The 16,209-nt window shown below is 41.4% G+C and overlaps 1 long non-coding RNA gene across 1 annotated transcript; it reads right to left on the bottom strand.

Moving 5' to 3' along the window:
- Positions 1-4,452: 4,452 nt before the first annotated feature.
- On the bottom strand, positions 4,453-10,894 carry LOC139963016 (uncharacterized). Its single transcript, XR_011791466.1, has 3 exons — positions 10,501-10,894; positions 9,476-9,674; positions 4,453-7,359 (listed from the first exon to the last, which is right to left on the bottom strand). It is a non-coding gene; the product is annotated as an uncharacterized lncRNA (long non-coding RNA).
- Positions 10,895-16,209: the final 5,315 nt, after the last annotated feature.

The following is a 16,209-nucleotide window of genomic DNA, read 5'->3' on the forward strand; positions in this document are numbered from 1 at the left end:
CATGCGATTGATCGGTACCGTACATTCGATCGATCGGTACCGAACGATCGATTTTTCGGTACCGCACGATCGATTGGTAGGTTCCGTAAGATCGATTGATCGGTACGGTACAGTCGATTGATCGGTACCGCTCATGCGATTGATCGGTACCGCATATTCTATTAATCGGTACCTCACGATCGATTAGACGGTACCGTACATTCGATTGATCGGTATCGCACATTCGATCGATCGGCTACGCACATTCGATTTACCGGTACGGTTCATTCGATTGATCGGTACTGCATGATCTATTAATCGGTATTGCACGATCGATTGATCGGTACCGTACATACGATTGATCGGTAACGCACATTCGATTGATCGGTACCTCACTTTCGATTGATCGGTACTGTACATTCGATTGATGGGTACCGAACATTCGATCGACCGGTATTGCACATTCGATTGATCGGTACCGCACATGCGATTTATCTGTACCGTACAATCGATTGATCGATACCGAAAATTCGATTGATCGGTACTGCACATTCTATTTATCGGTACCGTACAATCGATTGATCGTTTTCGCACATTCGATTTATTGGTATCGCCATTCGATAAATAGGTACCATACAATCGATTGAACGGTACGGTAAATTCGATTCATCTTTACCGCACGATCGATTGATCGGTACCGCACATTCGATCGGTATCGCACATTTCATTTATCGGTACCTACAATCTATTGATCGACACGGTACATTCGATTTATCGGTATCGCTCATGCGATTGATCGGTACCGTACATTCGATTGATCGGTACCGAACGATCGATTTTTCGGTACCGCACGATCGATTGGTAGGTTCCGTACGATCGATTGATCGGTACGGTACAGTCGATTGATCGGTATCGCACATTCGATTGATCGGTACCGCACATTCGATTGAACGGTATGGCACATTCGATTGATCGGTACCGTACATTCGATTGATCGGTACCGAACGATCGATTTTTCGGTACCGCACATTCGATTGATCAGTAACGAATATTCGATTGATCGGTACCGCACATTCGATTGATCGGTACCGCACATTCGATTGATCGGTAACGCACATTCGATTGATCTGTATCGCACATTCGATTGATCGGTACCGCACATTCGATTGATCGGTATGGCACGATCGATTGGTAGGTTCCGTACAATCGATTGATCGGTACGGTACAGTCGATTGATCGGTACCGCACATGCGATTGATCGGTACCGCATATTCTATTAATCGGTGCCTCACGATCGATTAGACGGTACCGTACATTCGATTGATCGGTATCGCACATTTCATTTATCGGTACCCTACAATCTATTGATCAGTGCGGTACATTCGATTTATCGGTATCGCACATTCGATTGATTGGTACCGCACGATCGATTGTTAGGTACCGTACGATCGATTGATCGGTACCGTACATTCGATTGATCAGTAACGCACATTCGATTGATCGGTACCGCACATTCGATTGATCGGTACCGCACATTTGATTGATCGGTACCGCACATTTGGTCGATCGGTACCGTACGATCGATTAATCCGTACGGTGCATTCGATCGATCGGTATCGCACATTTGATTGTGTTACCTTATTATCTATTTATCGGTACCGCACAATCGTTTTATCGGTATCGCACATTCTATTGATCGGTATCGCGCATTCGATTTCTTGGTACGGTTCATTCGGTTAATCGGTACCGCACGATCGATTGATCGGTACCGCACGATCGATTGATCGGTACCTTACATACGAATGACCGGTAACGTACTTTCGATTGATCGGTACCGCACATTTGATTGATCGGTAACGTACATTCTATTTATCGGTACAGCATTTCCGATCGATCGGTACCATACAATCGATTGATCGGTACGGTACATTCGATTGATCGGTATCGCATATTCGATTGATCGGTACCGCACGATCTATTTATCGGGATCGCTATTGGATTTATAGGTACCGTACAATCGATTGATCGGTACGGTAAATTCGAATGATCGGTACCGCACATTCGATTGATCGGTACCGTACATTCGATTGATCGGTACTGCACATTCGATTGATCGGTACAGAACATTCGATTGATCGTTACCCAACATTCGATTAATCGGTAACGCACACTCTATTGATCGGCACCGCATATTCGATTGATCGGTACCGAACATTTTATTAATCGGTACCGCGCATTCGATTGATCGGTACCGTACATTCGATTTATCGGTACCGCAAGATCGATTAATCGGTACTGCACGATCGATTGATCAGTACCGCACATTCGATCGGTATCGCACATTCGATTTATCAGTACCGTACAATCGAAAAATCGGCACGGTACATTCGATTGATCTGTATCGCACATGCGATTGATCAGAACCGCACGATCGATTGATCGGTACCTTACATACGAATGACCGGTAACGTACTTTCGATTGATCGGTACCGCACATTTGATTGATCGGTAACGTACATTCGATTTATCGGTACAGCATTTCCGATCGATCGGTACCATACAATCGATTGATCGGTACGGTACAGTCGATTGATCGGTATCGCATATTCGATTGATCGGTACCGCACGATCTATTTATCGGGATCGCTATTGGATTTATAGGTACCGTACAATCGATTGATCGGTACGGTAAATTCGAATGATCGGTACCGCACATTCGATTGATCGGTACCGTACATTCGATTGATCGGTACTGCACATTCGATTGATCGGTACAGAACATTCGATTGATCGTTACCCAACATTCGATTAATCGGTAACGCACACTCTATTGATCGGCACCGCATATTCGATTGATCGGTACCGAACATTTTATTAATCGGTACCGCGCATTCGATTGATCGGTACCGTACATTCGATTTATCGGTACCGCAAGATCGATTAATCGGTTCTGCACGATCGATTGATCAGTACCGCACATTCGATCGGTATCGCACATTCGATTTATCAGTACCGTACAATCGATAAATCGGCACGGTACATTCGATTGATCTGTATCGCACATTCGATTGATCAGTACCGCACGATCGATTGATCGGTACCTTACATACGAATGACCGGTAACGTACTTTCGATTGATCGGTACCGCACATTTGATTGATCGGTAACGTACATTCGATTTATCGGTACAGCATTTCCGATCGATCGGTACCATACAATCGATTGATCGGTACGGTACATTCGATTGATCGGTATCGCATATTCGATTGATCGGTACCGCACGATCTATTTATCGGGATCGCTATTGGATTTATAGGTACCGTACAATCGATTGATCGGTACGGTAAATTCGAATGATCGGTACCGCACATTCGATTGATCGGTACCGTTCATTCGATTGATCGGTACTGCACATTCGATTGATCGGTACAGAACATTCGATTGATCGTTACCCAACATTCGATTAATCGGTAACGCACACTCTATTGATCGGCACCGCATATTCGATTGATCGGTACCGAACATTTTATTAATCGGTACCGCGCATTCGATTGATCGGTACCGCAAGATCGATTAATCGGTACTGCACGATCGATTGATCAGTACCGCACATTCGATCGGTATCGCACATTCGATTTATCAGTACCGTACAATCGAAAAATCGGCACGGTACATTCGATTGATCTGTATCGCACATGCGATTGATCAGTACCGCAACATTCGATTGATCGGTACCGTACATTCGTTTTATCGGTACCGTACAATCGATTGATCGGTACGGTACATTCGATTGATGGATAGGTACCGTACGATCTTTTGATATTTACTGTACGATCGATTGATATGTACTGTAAGATCGATTGATCGGTACGGCACGATCGATTGATCGGTACGTTACATACGAATGACCGGTAACGTACATTTGATTGATCGGTACCGAACATTTGATTGATCTCTAACGTACATTCGATTTATCGGTACAGCATTTCCGATCGATCGGTACCATACAATCGATTGATCGGTACGGCACATTCCATTTATCGGTATCACCATTAGATTTATCGGTACTGTACAATCGATTGATCGGCACGGTACAATCGATTGATCGGTATCTCACAATCGATTGATCGTTACGGCACATACAATTTATCGGTATCGCACAATCGATCGATCGGTATCGCACATTCGATTGATCGGTACCGCACATTCGATTGATCGGTATCGCACATTCGATTGATCGGTATCGAACATTCGATTTATCGGTACGGTACATTAGATTGATCGGTACCGCACGATCGATTAATCGGTACCGCACGATCGAATATTCGGTACCGCACGATCGATCGATCGGTACCTTACAATCGATTTATCGGTACCGTACAATTGATTAATCGGTACGGTACATTCAATTGACTGGAACCGCATGATCGATTAATCGGTACCGCACTATCGATTGATTGGTACCGCCACTGTAAACAATAGTTAGTCAATATGACTAAAAAAAATTAGTCACAACGTTGTCTCTATCGACCAGTTTCTTCTAGTCATTTGACTATATAACCTTAGTTTTGTGACTAATTAAATCGAGTTTTCTGACTAATTAAAATTAGTCCTTCTACGATGCCTCTATCGACCAAAGCTTAGTCCAGTGACCAAAAATATTAGTCATTGCAACTGTGACTACTTATTTAAGTCACAAGACTAGTTTAAGATTAAGTACTTTTTAGTTAAGAAATGAGATAGTGACACACATTGTAAGTTTCATGGTAATTTTTATTAACATTCAGTATTAATGCAAAATGTGACAAATAAGCATTTCATTTAAAAGTCATTTCATAAAGAACAATAACAAACACTAAAGGTCAAAGAACAGTTAAAACTAAAATAAATGTTTATGGGACAATTGGGAAAACTTATTTTTACAAAATTGTCAAAATCTTGTATGACAAAACATCTTAAGAATACTTATGGTATTACTTTGAAATGCTCCTAAGCCATTAAGTTGGAAGTGTTCAACAGTTTTCAACAATTAGAACCCCTGATGACCTATACAATTTCTTAAAGACCCTCATTGTCCACTGACCATGCATCATTATGGGCTCCATCAGTTTCATCAAAATAGCAGCATGGAATAGATGTGGAAAGACAGAAAAAGGGAAAAAATGCAAGTACACAGCTCAAATACAAAAATAGAAGTTTAACTAAATAAATTATCTTAATTAATATTTAAATATAAATATACATAACATATATTTAATATACACAAAATAATATATCATATTTATAAATTTATTTATAAAAATAATACCCCATGTCAAATCAAATGGTATAAAAAGGCCTTGAGTAGCTCTTTATGACCTTAGCTGTTAAAAAGGGCCCGAAAATATCCTTATAATCATCATCTCGAATTAGGAAGTTGGGAGTGATATTATTATGAGTTTCTGACCATGGATGTGATGGTACAATATTAATGCAGAACATGTAAGTTGAATATGTTATTATCCTTGAAGCAACATTAGGGTGGAACAGAAAACAAAGTAGTTAAAATATTTCTAGAAGTACTTTTTCACAAACTATAAGCTATGTCTTGAATGGTAGAAACTTACCTTTTAGGTCAATTTTTGGGGTACATTTTAAATGAGGTCCCCACATTCAATCACACTAACCTCATTTAATGTAATGATTGTAATTTTTGCCAAGTACACTGAAGTCCATGTTAAAGACTTGCCCGATATATCGAACATCATTTGCTGATAATCTGAACTTTGCTTGATCCCCAAGGTGTGCGCAAGTACACAAACAATGATCTTATACACTACACTTATGTGGGGCTTAGGCATGCAATATATATAGCATACTAGTAGTATGACCGGTGTACATTGTTTAATATATCCGGTGTGCAGTATTATGTGTACGTATATGTTACAATTTCTGCTGAGAAATTATTTGTCATAAGTTTGGTTTATGACTCACCACAGTTTTTCTATAAATCAATGATGAATACTCAAGTGAACTATCTCTTTGCATTACACAAAAAAATATCCTTCCTTTTTCACTTTTGACATACAGTTGTGGCAAAGTAACAAAGGCATAAAGACATATGGTTAAGTATGTAACATTTGTGCTAGCCGCACTCTGTAAATGTAATGTAAATTAGCCATTTATATTGCAACATTAGCACAGTATTTACGGAACACTATCTATGGTCCTTGGTAACACATATCAGACATTATGCTCACTATGCTGAGATACATCTACATGTTCCCCAGGGGACATCCCATATCATTGCAGCCATAAAGCGGTGCAAATGTTATACCTCCCAGGGTACCCTATACACCTGGGTAAACAGAGGCAATTGAGATTAAGTGTCTTCATTACAGATACATACTTATGGACCAGGTTGGTACATGAACCCACGATCATGGAATCACGTGTTCAGTGCCCTAACCATTCCGCCACAACTTCTCTATGTCTTTACGTACTGTGGTTATTTCACTGATTGCATAATGCGCACTGTATATCACAGATTGTTCCTTATATTTAAGGTAGCATACGCCTATTACAAGCCCCATTGACTTACACACTAAATCACAAAAGTAATGTGGTCTCTAAGTCTAGATAGAAGTTTTCACTAGCTGAATGCTACCTATCACCGGATAGCTGACAAGTTGGCCTTTCAAGGCCCTTACAATTTTCTGTATCATGACCATGTAGATATTTTGTTATTCGATCCGGAAGTTTTTGTCACTTGTAAACAAACCTCTTCACTCAGTGGTAAACAATTTTCCTACGCTGCTCCTGTGAAGCCTAAAGGGGTCTAAAACTGCCTCAATTGACCCAATGTACCCACCACATGTACTTCCATATATGCTCTTCAACATGCAAGCCACAAAAAAACTAAATTATGATTAATAACAGGTCAAAAAAAGATGTTCTCCAGCTGCTTTTTGGCACTTTTCCTGAAGGAGAACAATCGAGGGAATGGATATAGACTCTAATAGGAGTATGCCACCTTAAGTGAGAGATGAATTTTTTTTCATACCAAAATGATACTTTTCATAGTCGTTACAATATAAACCACAACAGAATTCTCTGCAATTATCATTTTTTGTCCATAAAGATGTCTTTTCGGAGATTTCAGTATGCACTGTGCAGTGTGTAAATACACATATGAGCAATACTGTGTAAGCATTAACCAGGTCTCCGTCTGCAGCAACATTTCTAGTCACCAATTTTGATAAGCTTGACCAAGTTGGGTGCATTTATGATTCTTGCAGGTTTTATTGGTATCCGGATCACAGTCCACTTGGTCTGGCTTGCCATACTGCAGAAACATCATCCAGAGAAGGGTCAGCGGGGAGGGCTTTCTCGTCTCTGGCTCTGAAATGTGATGAAAACTACTTTTGTTTAGCTAAGCTGATTCCTCCCAAACTGACCTACAGGACATACCCCAATGTATTCCTGATCTGTTTGGAACATGTTAAACTGATAATGCCTGTCACTCCAGTGCAACTGTTAAGTTACTCAGAATAAGAGAATAGAATTGAAGGTGTTCTTTGCCAAAACTGGATCATTGGGATTTGTAAACCACAGCCTAACTATAACAGTATGTACTTAGTCTAAAGGAAAGCTTACTGAAATGCTATCTAGGTACACAGCTCACCTCAATAACATATCCAGTCCATTTAAAGGTTTATGCATAGGTTGTTACACTGTATTAAAGGTTTATGGACAGGTAGCAATTTTGCTATGAATGTATTGCTTATGTATGTCCGAGCATATTCTCAATATAAACTCTTTAAAAATTTGCTCTATTTTTTGACATATTAAGGATTAATTACTCAGATCAACGAAAAACAAACGCCTGAAAGCACGTTTCTAAAATTTGACTTCTGACACGATGTGACGTAGAATCGAGAAGGGATAAGAGCATGCGTATATGTGAAAACTCCGGATGTTTACATTGAGTCATCGAACTGGGTATATATTGTGTATCAATCTATACCCGAAGCACGTAATCGTTACCATTCCGTTCGTTGACAAATTTGTTTTCGTAGGCCTACATCCATATTCGTTTATTCAAAACGCTGTTTAAAAGAGAATTAATTTGTTTACATTCTAATTTTGTATGATTACATCGTATTCAATTTTATTTTTGGAAATACTGTTCTAAGTCTTAAGTTTGGAGAGAGTTTTGAGTAAGAATGCCGCGGCGTTGCATAATAGGAGGTTGCAGTAACACTAAAAGTGGAAATATAAGCCTACACGTATTTCCAAAGAAAGAACCTACGCGTTCGGCCTGGATACAAAGTGTAAAAAACACCCGAAAAGATTGGTCCGGACCATCGAAAGAGAGTCTTGTTTGCAGTGCCCATTTTCGCGAGGAATGCTTTGACTTATTAGTTGGACAGTATTATAGTCAGCTTGGATTTACGCCACTAACCCACAGGCGTCTCAAGCCAGATGCAGTGCCAACTCTTTTCGGTGGAAAAGGTACTGTGGGGCCTAGGACAACTTCTGCTACTAGTACTAGTGTTACAGCAGCTGAAAAACATGATGAAGCTCCAGGACCTAGTACTAGTAGTAATATTCCAAGTGAAACCCCAAGCCGTAAAGTTGGAGGAGCCTTTCTCAAAAGAGAAAGAAAAAGAGTAAGTTGACTTCAGACTTCAACTTTGCAAAATCAGGTCTATGCTACTGTAGGCTTCTAGGGGAACAGTTGCAGAAACCCCAACCTCGGTTAATGTTCTTTGACTGTTTAAGAATGTAAGCTGAAACATTGATATTTCTAAGCCTCGGCTGGCTCTACAGAAATGGCTATTTTGTGAAGCACCTTGATTTTTATTTAAACAAAGAACTGCAACAAACCATTGAAAAGTACAGTAAATTCATGGCTTTGATACGTCACTGTTTACTTCTGTTGTAGCCTCACTACTGTGGTTACATTAAAATTTGGTGGGTATTCTGCAGTTATGTCCTCAAAAGTGACATTTCTCTTCTGATGCTGGCTTCTGGCTCAAATTGATAGGGCCTAATTTCCTCTTGGTTCGGAATTTCGTATTCCAAAGAGCCTTCTTCCTCACTTGCTGTCCCCGTTTCGTCGTCCGAAACCTCTGGACTGGAAATTTCGGGTTGTTTTGAAGCTTCCATTTTCGAGGTTACCAAGCGAAATCAACGTTAAAAGATAGTGCGCAGAACTTTACATTTAACATACGGTCTGCGCATCTCGATTCTACGTCACAAAAAATCAATACGTTATGAGGTGGTTATCGATTCTTACGTTTGTGAAGCTCAAAATTTCCCGATTTTTTCACTTTTTGAAATCGAATTTCAAGAATTTGATGGCATATGTGAAAAGTAGATGTAATTTGCTATTGAATAGAGTAAAGTTGTAGCTACCTGTCCATAAACCTTTAAAGACAGGTATAGGGGACAAGAGATAGATAGGGGGCATAATTTGTGATAAAACATTCAAATTTGTTGCTCGTCAAATTACCTTAATCTCCATGGGTGGCAAGCACTGGTTCCTATAGTTACTACAGTAGATCTCCCATGGAAATATCAGGATATCTATTTCTGCTGTCAGAGTTGTTTGGAATTTGTTGTTACCTCATCTAACCAGTTGAGTCCATTGATACCACAGCCATTCAAAGTATATAGCTGTGAATGCTGAGGACTTGGCACATCAACTTTCGCTGCAAATAGACAAACAACAGTAAATTAATGATAGGCTGAGTAGGCTCAAAACCCCTTGATGCACATATGCAGGAGCAGAAAATGCATACCTTTGTGGAATATTTGCTAAATAAGACTCAAAACATTCTCTGTCCAGGGTATTAGCACTCAGCAGCCACTCCACTTAGGATACAGAACCCTACAACATTGCTACAGCTGGTGTAGACTTGGTCTAGGAGTAGGAAGTAGGATACTAACATAGCGCCACTATGAACCTGAGGCCTAAGCTAACAACATTATGGGTATTTCATGCATTGAAACTGAGTTTTTGTCCTTAGTTAAACACCAGGTTCTTCCAACTTTAGCAAAAATATCCTAAAATATGAGTACCATGTACTTTAGCCTACAAGAGCAGAAGGTAAGTCCCACTCCGAAGATCTTCAGTTCAGAGTGCACGAAATGCAGACGGGGTTGGTGGTCGACGAAGTGTCTAGAAACTTGACGTATGCTAGCCTACACCACAGGCGCTCTTAACATTATACTAAGAATATAGGCCTAGTATACTAGCTAATAATACACATTTATATAAAATATGTCATATAAGTGTGTATTACTGCTACTATAGTACTATACATCTACGAGCGCATGTGGGCTACACCAGGTAGACTAAACTCCTAGCCTAGCTTCGTCCTAGCGTTAGCAACAGTTTTGCTTACTAAGGCCTAACGTTATAATTTTACCCATACTTTCCAGCCAAACATATCGCGGATATTCAAACCTTCCTTGAACAATATGTCAATTGTGTCAATTATTATTTATTAGAATTTCAGTTGTGATTGAACTTACCTAACTGACGACATTTTGAAACTGCTTCTGACAGTTTGCTAAATGATTAAGAATCTCCTCATTTTGTTGATAGCCCTGTTCTATCTGCAGTTAGGCAATGGCCGCAAGTACGACGTACGACGTACCACGTACGTGCATACAGTATATATGTAATCGCCGGCCGTCGTCTGAATTTTTGATCTCTGATCTGCTGAGCACACGGTATTCTACGGTACGATGATTGGATAAAAATAATGACGTCATTGGTCCAAGCTGAAGGTTATAGAAAGTAAACAAACAGAAGACTAGAACATTCTCGTCACGATTACATACATGACATGCTTAGTGAGTGTCAAAAAATTTCATACAAATTTATGTGACAAGTTTATGTTAGTCGAACGATCATGCAAATTGGTCTGCTACTAACGAATTGGTAATAACTAGCTAACTCTAGTCACTGTGACTAGATTTTTGCCATTCGTGACTAACTAATGTTTACAGTGCGTACATTCGATCGATCGGTACCGAACGATCGATTTTTCGGTACCGCACGATCGATTGGTAGGTTCCGTACGATCGATTGATCGGTAAGGTACAGTCGATTGATCGGTACCGCACATGCGATTGATCGGTACCGCACGATCGATTGGTAGGTTCCGTACGATCGATTGATCGGTACGGTACAGTCGATTGATCGGTACCGTACATGCGTTTGATCGGTACCGCATATTCTATTAATCGGTACCTCACGATCGATTAGACGGTACCGTACATTCGATTGATCGGTATCGCACATTCGATCGATCGGCTACGCACATTCGATTTACCGGTACGGTTCATTCGATTGATCGGTACTGCATGATCTATTAATCGGTATTGCACGATCGATTGATCGGTACCGTACATACGATTGATCGGTAACGCACATTCGATTGATCGGTACCTCACTTTCGATTGATCGGTACTGTACATTCGATTGATGGGTACCGAACATTCGATCGACCGGTATTGCACATTCGATTGATCGGTACCGCACATGCGATTTATCTGTACCGTACAATCGATTGATCGATACCGAAAATTCGATTGATCGGTACTGCACATTCTATTTATCGGTACCGTACAATCGATTGATCGTTTTCGCACATTCGATTTATTGGTATCGCCATTCGATAAATAGGTACCATACAATCGATTGAACGGTACGGTAAATTCGATTCATCTTTACCGCACGATCGATTGATCGGTACCGCACATTCGATCGGTATCGCACATTTCATTTATCGGTACCTACAATCTATTGATCGACACGGTACATTCGATTGATCGGTATGGCACATTCGATTGATCGGTACCGTACATTCGATTGATCGGTACCGAACGATCGATTTTTCGGTACCGCACGATCGATTGGTAGGTTCCGTACGATCGATTGATCGGTACGGTACAGTCGATTGATCGGTATCGCACATGCGATTGATCGGTACCGCATATTCTATTAATCGGTACCTCACGATCGATTAGACGGTACCGTACATTCGATTGATCGGTACCGCATATTCGATTGATTGGTACCGCACAATCGATTGTTAGGTACCGTACGATCGATTGATCGGTACCGTACATTCGATTGATCAGTAACGCATATTCGATTGATCGGTACCGCACATTCGATTGATCGGTACCGCACATTTGATTGATCGGTACCGCACATTTGTTCGATCGGTACCGTACGATCGATTAATCCGTACGGTGCATTCGATTGATCGGTATCGCACATTTGATTGTGTTACCTTATTATCTATTTATCGGTATCGCACAATCGTTTTATCGGTATCGCACATTCTATTGATCAGTATCGCGCATTCGATTGATCGGTACTGCACATTCGATTGATCGGTACAGAACATTCGATTGATCGTTACCCAACATTCGATTAATCGGTAACGCACACTCTATTGATCGGCACCGCATATCCGATTGATCGGTACCGAACATTTTATTAATCGGTACCGCGCATTCGATTGATCGGTACCGTACATTCGATTGATCGGTACCGCAAGATCGATTAATCGGTACTGCACATTCGATTGATCGGTACAGAACATTCGATTGATCGTTACCCAACATTCGATTAATCGGTAACGCACACTCTATTGATCGGCACCGCATATTCGATTGATCGGTACCGAACATTTTATTAATCGGTACCGCGCATTCGATTGATCGGTACCGTACATTCGATTTATCGGTACCGCAAGATCGATTAATCGGTACTGCACGATCAATTGATCAGTACCGCACATTCGATCGGTATCGCACATTCGATTTATCAGTACCGTACAATCGAAAAATCGGCACGGTACATTCGATTGATCTGTATCGCACATGCGACTGATCAGTACCGCAACATTCGATTGATCGGTACCGTACATTCGTTTTATCGGTACCGTACAATCGATTGATCGGTACGGTACATTCGATTGATGGATAGGTACCGTACGATCTTTTGATATTTACCGTGCATTCGATTTATCGGTTCCGCACGATCGTTTGATCGGTACGGTACATTCGATTGATAGGTACCGCACGATTGATTGATAGGTACCGTACGATCGATTAATCGGTACCGTACATTCTATTGATCGGTAACGCATATTCGATTGATCGATAACGCACATTCGATTGATCGGTACCGCACGAATGTTTGATCGGTACCGCCTTTGTTCAATCGGTACCGAACAGTCGATTGATCGATAACGAACATTCGATTGATCGGTACCGAACATTCGATTGATCGGTACCGAATATTCGATTGATCGGTATTGCACATTCGATTGATCGATAACTAACAATCGATTGATCGGCACGATATATTCGATTGATCGGTACCGTGCATTCGATTGATCGGTACCGTACATTCTATTGATCGGTAACGCACATTCGATTGATCGGTAACGCACAATCGATTGATCGGTTCCGCATATTCGAATTATTCGTACCGTTCAATCGATTGATCTGTACGGTACATTAGATTGATCGGTACCGCACGATCGTTTGTTCGGTACCGCACATTTGTTCAATCGGTACCGAACAGTCGATTGATCGATAACGAACATTCGATTGATCGGTATCGCACATTCGAATTATCCGTACCGTTCAATCGATTGATCGGCACGGTATATTCGATTTATCGGTACCGTGCATTCGATTTATCGGTACCTAAGATTCTATTTATCGTTATCGCACATTCGATCGATCGGTACCGCACATTCGATTGACCGACACAGCACATTCGATTGATCGGAACCGAACAGTCGATTGATCGTTATCGCACATTTGATTGTACGGTACCGCATATTCGATTGATCGGTACCGCACATTCGATTGATCTGTATCGCACATTCGATTGATAGGTACCGTACGATCGATTAATCGGTACAGTACATTCTATTGATCGGTCCTGCACGATCGATTGATCGGTACCGTACATTCTATTGATCGGTAACGCACATTCGATTGATCGGTAACGCACATTCGATTTATCGGTACCGCACTTTCGATTGATCTGTACCGCACATTCGAATTATCCGTACCGTTCAATCGATTGATCGGTACGGTACATTAGATTGATCGGTACCGCACGATCGTTTGATCGGTACCGCACATTTGTTCAATCGGTACCGAACAGTCGATTGATCGATAACGAACATTCGATTGATCGGTACCGAACAGTCTATTGATCGGTACCGAATATTCGATTGATCGGTATCGCTCATTCGATTGATCGAGAACGTACAATCGATTGATCGGCACGGTATATTCGATTAATCGGTACCGCACATTCGATTGATCTGTATCGCACATTCGATTGATCGGTACCGCACATTCGATTGATCGGTACCGCACATTCGATTGATCGGTTTTGCACATTCGATTCATCGATACTGCACATTCGATTGATCGGTACCGCATATTCGATTGATCAATAAAGAACATTCGATTGATCAGTACCGCACATTCGATTGATCGGTACCGCACATTCGATTGATCGGTTCCGCACATTCGATTGATCGATACTGCACATTCGATTGATCGGTACCGTACATTCTATTGATCGGTACGGCACATTCTATTGATCGGTATCGTTCATTCGATTGATCGAGAACGTACAGTCGATTGATCGGCACGGTATATTCGATTAATCGGTACCGTGCGATCGATTTATCGGTTCCGCACGATCGTTTGATCGGTACGGTACATTCGATTGATAGGTACCGCACGATCGAATAGGTACCGTACGACCGATTGATCGGTACCGTACATTCTATTGATCGGTCCCGCACGATCGATTGATCGGTACCGTACATTCTATTGATCGGTAACGCACATTCGATTTATCGGTACCGCGCATTCGATTTATCGGTACCGAAGATTTTATTTATTGGTATCGCACATTCGATCGATCGGTACCGCACATTCGATTGATCGATACAGCACATTCGATTGATCGGTACCTCACAGTCGATCGATCGGTACGGCACATTTGATTGATTAGTATTGCACATTCGATTGATCGGTACCGCACATTTCATTTTCCGGTACCGCACTTTCGATTGATCGTTACGGTACATTCGATTGATCGGTATCGCACATGATAATAATCGGTACCGCACATTCGATTGATCGGTAACTCACAATAGATATATCGATACCACACATTCGATTGATCGGTACCGTACATTCTATTGATCGGTAACGCACATTCGATTGATCGGTAACGCACATTCGAATTATCCGTACCGTTCAATCGATTGATCGGTACGGTACCTTAGATTTATCGGTACTGCACGATCGTTTGATCGGTACCGCACTTTTTTTCAATCGGTACCGAACAGTCGATTGATCGATAACGAACATTCGATTGATCGGTACCGAACATTCGATTGATCGGTAACGCACATTCGATTGATCGGTACCGCACATTCGATTGATCGATACTGCACATTCGATTGATCTGTACGGTACATCAAATTGATCGGTACGGTACGATCTTTTGATCGGTACCGTACAATTGATTGATCGGTACCGCACATTCGATTGATCGGTAACGCACATTCGATTGATCGGTATGGCACATTCGATTGATCGGTACCGTACATTCGATTGATCGGTACCGAACGATCGATTTTTCTGTACCGCACGATCGATTGGTAGGTTCCGTACGATCGATTGATCGGTATGGTACAGTCGATTGATCGGTACCGCACATGCGATTGATCGGTACCGCATATTCTATTAATCGGTACCTCACGATCGATTAGACGGTTCCGTACATTCGATTGATCGGTATCGCACATTTCATTTATCGGTACCCTACAATCTATTGATCAGTGCGGTACATTCGATTTATCGGTATCGCACATTCGATTGATTGGTACCGCACGATCGATTGTTAGGTACCGTACGATCGATTGATCGGTACCGTACATTCGATTGATCAGTAACGCATATTCGATTGATCGGTACCGCACATTCGATTGATCGGTACCGCACATTTGATTGATCGGTACCGCACATTTGGTCGATCGGTACCGTACGATCGATTAATCCGTACGGTTTATTCGATCGATCGGTATCGCACATTTGATTGTGTTACCTTATTATCTATTTATCGGTACCGCACAATCGTTTTATCGGTATCGCACATTCTATTGATCGGTATCGCGC

Source organism: Apostichopus japonicus, chromosome 21 (genome assembly GCF_037975245.1).
Source record: "Apostichopus japonicus isolate 1M-3 chromosome 21, ASM3797524v1, whole genome shotgun sequence".
Taxonomy (NCBI): domain Eukaryota; kingdom Metazoa; phylum Echinodermata; class Holothuroidea; order Aspidochirotida; family Stichopodidae; genus Apostichopus; species Apostichopus japonicus.